Source organism: Monodon monoceros, unplaced genomic scaffold, assembly GCF_005190385.1.
Source record: "Monodon monoceros isolate NGI ecotype Baffin Bay Population unplaced genomic scaffold, NGI_Narwhal_1 Super_Scaffold_11, whole genome shotgun sequence".
In the NCBI taxonomy this organism is placed as follows: domain Eukaryota; kingdom Metazoa; phylum Chordata; class Mammalia; order Artiodactyla; family Monodontidae; genus Monodon; species Monodon monoceros.
In genome coordinates, this window is record NW_021703767.1 from 11,837,656 (window position 1) to 11,843,690 (window position 6,035).

General features: G+C 43.1%; 1 pseudogene; it reads left to right on the forward strand.

Annotated features, from left to right (window-relative positions):
* The first annotated feature begins 2,570 nt into the window (after positions 1-2,570).
* LOC114891070 lies at positions 2,571-3,511 on the forward strand (annotated as a pseudogene).
* The last annotated feature ends 2,524 nt before the right edge of the window (positions 3,512-6,035 follow it).

Below are 6,035 nucleotides of genomic sequence, written 5' to 3' on the forward strand. Positions count from 1 at the left end.
ACCTCCGCTCCGAGGATGCCCCGGATAGGTCCTCGGGGTCTCCTCCCCGAGAGGTGGAGCAAGTCTTTAGGGCGGGTGCGCGCTCCGAGCGCCGGCCCCCAGCGGAGAGCTCGGGCCCAGGCGGGGCGGGGACACCAGGTCTTGGTAATTTACCCAGATTTATTAAGACGGCGCCTTCCGCCGCCACCCCTCTTCCATGTAAGCTCCACTGGGGAAGAGAGAAAGGATTTTGGCTGTTGTGTTTACAGCAGGGCTGGAACAGTGCCTGTCACTTAGAACAATACCTAGCACATTTAATCTACTCAATAAAAATGTGTTGAATGAATGGAACGAAAGACCGAACGGGCTCTCTCCTGCACCACCCCCTCTTTACTAGTTCCACAAATTGCTCAGATCATAATTCTCCAATCAATAAAACAGGGATAAAAATAGCTATCATTGAGTCGTAAAGGCTTGGTATAGTTCCAGGCTCAAGCAGAACTTTGTAAACATGGTAAATATTGGCTCCCTCCCCCTTCTCTGTGGGTCTTTCCTCTGTGCTCCTGGTTGCCCAGTCCTCCACCGATCAACGTCTTTGGGGGTAGGTAGAGAGGAAAGACAGTCCCTCATTATTTTGTTTACCTATCATTTATATCCCATCAATTTCCAAAATAGAACATGAGGTAACTTTCAGTAAAATGTATGTAAATTAAAAAAAAATTATTTCTATTTATGTTTTGGCCGTGCCTAGGGGCATGCCAGATGCAGGATGCTAGTTCCCCAACCATAGTTGGAACCGTGCCCCCAGAAATGGAAGGGCGGATTCCTAACCACTGGACCACCAGGGAAGTCCCAAATGTATGTATATTTTAAACATTAAAGCTACTGAAATGTACATGTTAAAATCCTTTTGAAGGAGGAGAAGAAAAAGAAAAAACAACTAACCATCTAAGTAATTCTAATTGGGAATTCAGTTTCACTTTCAGTTTTCTGACAAGGGAGGAGTAGGATGTTTCACACTTTTTGTAGATGTTAAAAAAGAACATTTTCATCCATCAAATTAACTAACATTGGCTGTTGCCCCTCTGTACGAAAGGCACAGAGACGATCATAAGAGGTTGTCAGACTGCTTCACATGTTACCCTTACTCTTCAAGAGGAGCAGAGTTCCCACCAGCCCCATAAAACCTTACGGGAACTCATCATGGGGCCTTGGTCCTCACAAAAGACATTCAACATTGAAAATATTTTCAGCAGCAGTTTAAGAGAAGATGCAGAAATAGTCTCTGAAAGTGGAGGAAAGCCAATTCAAAATTGCATGTATCTTTTTATAAAGACATATGCATATATTACAACTAAAAATATATCAAAATGTTAACTATGACTAATTGAAGATTGGGTGATTATATATGATTATTTTTTTCTTTTTACTTTCTAAATTTTCTAGGTAAAGATTTTTACTTATACAATCAGGGAAAAGATTTGTTTAAAAACAAATGCTGGACTTCCCTGGTGGCACAGAGGTTAAGAATCCACCTGCCAATGCAGGGGACATGGGTTCGAGCCCTGGTCCAGGAAGATCCCACATGCCGTGGAGCAACTAAGCCCGTGTGCCACAACTACTGAGCCTGCGCTCTAGAGCCTGTGTGCCACAACTACTGAGTCCGCATGCCACAACTACTGAAGCCTGCGCGCCTAGAGCCCATGCTCCGCAGCAAGAGAAACCACCGCAATGAGAAGCCTGCGTACCTCAACAAAGAGTAGCCCCCGCTCTCTGCAACTAGAGAAAGCCCACGTGCAGCAACAAAGACCCATCACAGCCCAAAATTAAACAACAAAAAACAAATGCTGTCCACCCCAAGATGTAAAGAGTTTAGTATTTGTCACTCCACTCTTCACAAGAGAAAAGCTGAACCAATGGTAAAATCAGCTCTTCTTAGATCCATTAGTGAATGGAGGTCACAGGGCAAACTGCAGCCCCCAAAACTGGAGAGACGGGCAAATGCAGAGAATCAGTAGACAAGGAGCAGAAGCCTCAGAAAACAGGAAAACAAACCGTGCTTGACTTACTGCTGGAGGCTGAGCATGGACTAGCTTGAGAGTTAAAAACTCCTGGGGCGGGGGGGGGGGGCGCGGGGGGCTTCCCTGATGGCGCAGTAGTTGAGAGTCCGCCTGCCGATGCAGGACACATGGGCTCGTGCCCCGGTCCGGGAAGATGCCGCGGAGCGGCTAGGCCCGTGAGCCATGGCCGCTGAGCCTGCCGCGTCCGGAGCCTGTGCTCCGCAACAAACTCCTGGGGAAAAATCAGCCCGGATGTAGAGCTGGAGGTGCCTGAAGGCGTGTCTGACGCGGAGCTGGGCGGGGTAGAGAGTAGGGCTCAGTAGTCGGGATGGTGGGAGAAGGAGGAGGGGGCGGCAATCACTTAAAATTGGTGCCGAAGCAGGACCAGAAGCCTAAATTCCAGGAGGGTGAGAGAGTGCTGCGCTTCCGTGGACCTCTTCTTTGTGAAGCAAAGTGTGTAAAGGTGGCCATAAAGGATAAACAGGTGAAATACTTTATACATTACAGTGGTTGGAATAAAAATCGAGATGAATGGGTTCCAGAAAGCGGAGTACTCAAATACGTGGGCACCAATTTGCAGAAACAAGAAGAACTTCAAAAAGCCAGCCAGGAGCAGTATGCAGAGGGGAAGATGAGAGGGGCTGCCCCTGCAAAGGAGACCTCAGGTCTGCAACAGAAAAGTGTTGACGTGAAAACAAAAAAGAACCAACAGAAAACACCTGGAAATGGAGATGGTGGTAGCACCAGTGAGACACCTCAGCCTCCTACAAGAAAAGGGCCTGAGGAGACCCGACTGTTGAAAATGAGGAAATATTCATGAACAGAGTTGAAGTTAAAGATTCCTGAAGAACTAAAACCATGGCTTGTTGATGACTAGGACTTAATTACCCGGCAAAAACAGCTCTTTTATCTTCCTGCCAAGAAGAATGTGGATTCCATTCTAGAGGATTTTGCAAATTACGAGAAATCTCGAGGAAACACAGGTAATGAGTATGCTGTTAATGAAATTGTGGCAGAGATAAAGGAATACTTCAGTGCAATGTTGGGCACCCAGCTACTCCACAAATTTGAGAGACCACAGTATGCTGAAGTTCTCACAGATCACCCCGATATACGCCTATGTCCCCGGTGTATGGAGTGCCACATCCACTGAGATTATTTGTACGTATCAGAGCAATGTTGGCCTATACACCTCTGGATGAGAAGAGCCTTGCTTTATTACTGAATTATCTTCATGATTTCCTAAAATACCTGGCAAAGAACTCTGCAACTTTGTTTAGTGCCAGTGATTATGAAGTGGCTTCTCCTGAATACCATCGGAAAGCTGTGTGAGGTGCTTATACTCACTCATGTTTGGATCTCTGTAAACACATTTTTGTTTCTTAGTGCTTCTCTTGTACAAATGATGTACTTTGGAAATGTTAGTGTATAACAGAAGTTATGTTTGTTTTCTGTTTGATTTTAAACAACAAATAAAAGGGGTTACAGCTCGTTTTTTCTTTTCTTTTCTTTTTTTTTTCATTTCAAAGTTGCTACCAGTGTATTCAGTGATAGACAACAGAGAGATGTACTGTAGAGTGTTTTATTGCTTAGTTGACAAAGCTGCTTTTGAATGCTGGTGGTTTTATTCCTTTGACACTACACACTTTATAATATGTTAATACTATATGACAAAATGCTAGTTCCTAGTGCCTAAGGTTCAATTCAGTGTGTATAACTGAACACACTCATCCATTTGTGCTCCCCCTTTTTTTATGGTGTTTACAGTAAAGACCCCATCATTCGCAAGTCATCTATGTTGTTCCTTAGGCATTTTATCTTTGCTCAGATTGTCAGAGAATGGTGGCTTGTTTCATGGTTTTTGTGTTTGTGTCTAATGCACATTTTAACATGATAGACACAATACATTGTGTAGCTACCGTTTTCTGGAAAAGTCAATCTTTTAGAAATTGTTTCCCAGACCTTCAATAAATTTTTTCTCTAAATTTCAACAAAACAAAACAAAACAAACCCCCAAAACTCCTGGGGACCCAGTCTTAGCGGGGTCCTCCTACTTTCTTGAGCTTTTCTCACAGGTGCCCCACCAGAAGGAAGAGAAAGTTTCCTTCCCGTTTAGCCACAGGGAGGTGAAAAGTAACCATCTGAAATACACTGAGAGTGTTCTGTTTAAAAAAAAAAAAAAGCCTGATTTCAAGGGGAATTATTTTAGCCAAGTCTACTGTGACCCAGCTCAAAGGCAATTAGACAACTCAGCCCCCTCAAACCTTCCTGTCATAAGGGGAGGAAAAACAGGGACAGAGGCTAAGAAACTCCTCTGAGGGTCACAGTCCAGAGGTTCAGGCTCATTAAAAAGAATAAACAAACCCTGAAATTTAATTTTAAAATTATTGAATGTTTCCCCTCCACAAAGCCTTCCACCACACCCATAAGACTCCAGTGGATTACAACTCTATTTAAGAGAGAGTTTCTAGGGAAACCCAGAGACAACAGGGAATACAAAAAATGAAGATACTGGAAGAAATCAAAGCCTCTGACACCTACAGGGGCAGCAAGCAATTAAACACAGACTAACTCTTAACCAGATAAACATGACACTTCATAGTAAAAGATTATTTATCTCAGCTCCTGTTATCTGATACATTATGTCCAACTTTCTACAAGAAGTATAAGGAAAAAAAAAAGCAGGAAAAACACAATCTGAAGAGACAGAGTAAGCTTGAGAACAAGATTAAGATGTGACAGAGAATCTGGAATTATCAGACTAGGTGAATACATGACATCATGCATTCATCAAAACCCATAGAACTGTATAACATAAACAGTGAATTCTATTCTACAAACTATTACAGCATTTGGTTAATATTAATGTATCAATATTGGCTCATCAATTGTTACAAAGGTACCACACTAGCCTAAGATGTTAAAGATAGGGGAAGCTGTGTGGAGGAGAAGAGGCCTGTGGGAAATCTCTGTACTATATGCTCTATTTTCCCATAACTAAAGTCTACTATATTTTTAAAAATACACATTTGTCCATTCATTCAGAAATATTCATTGAGTATCCACCCATGCCAAGCACTCTTGTAGGTTTTGGAGTGAGTAGAGTATATGACACAAGCCAAGTTCCTGCTGTCCTCTGGAGCTTATGTTCTAGTGGGTGGGAAGGTTGGGGTGATAGTGGTAGAAACTATAAATAAACAAGATGACTGCAGAGTGACATGAAGACAAAACAACAGGTGGTGAGCTGGAGGGTTCCTGGCTGGTCTGGGAGGGCCTTTCTCAGCTGAGGACATCTGGGCTGAGATCTGAGCTATGAGAAGTCTGAGGCCAAGAGTTCCTAGAGGGTGGGGCTACAAAAATAGTTACTAATTACGAAGGGGACCAGAGTAGCTTTACAGTGGCAAATACTGGCAGAGGTCGTCTTAACCAAGCAATGCAATCAAACACCATCAACGATGGAACAAAGTCAAATTCCACACCACTCAACAGGGAGCAATACCATATCTGTGACACTTCTGTCAAATGTGCGTAACCAGAGAGAAGGACATTCTCCAAAATCTCTGGCCGCTAGTCTCCTAAAGTCACGGAGGTTAAGTTGTGACGGTCAAAGTCTAAGGAATCATTCAAGACTAAAGGAAACTGAAGAGACATGACAACTAAATGCAATCTGTGACTTTGAGACGGATCCTTTTAATCAGAGAGGGCATGACCAGTGACACTTGAAGAGGGTCAGAGGACTAGACGGTATTCATGTATCAAAGTTGAGTTCCTGATTGTGAGGCTGTATTGTAGTTTATATAGAAGTGTGTTCTTGTTTGTAGGAAATAAACACAAAAGTATTTAGGGGTGATGGAGGCACCAGAAAATGGTTCAGAGATAAAGGGCTCTGTACTGTAGTTCAACTTTTCTGTAAGTTTGTGATTGTTTAAGAGTAAATTTTTATTGAAGATGTGCCAAGAAGGAAGCAGCGAGGTAATACAATTTTGGGTCTTTGTG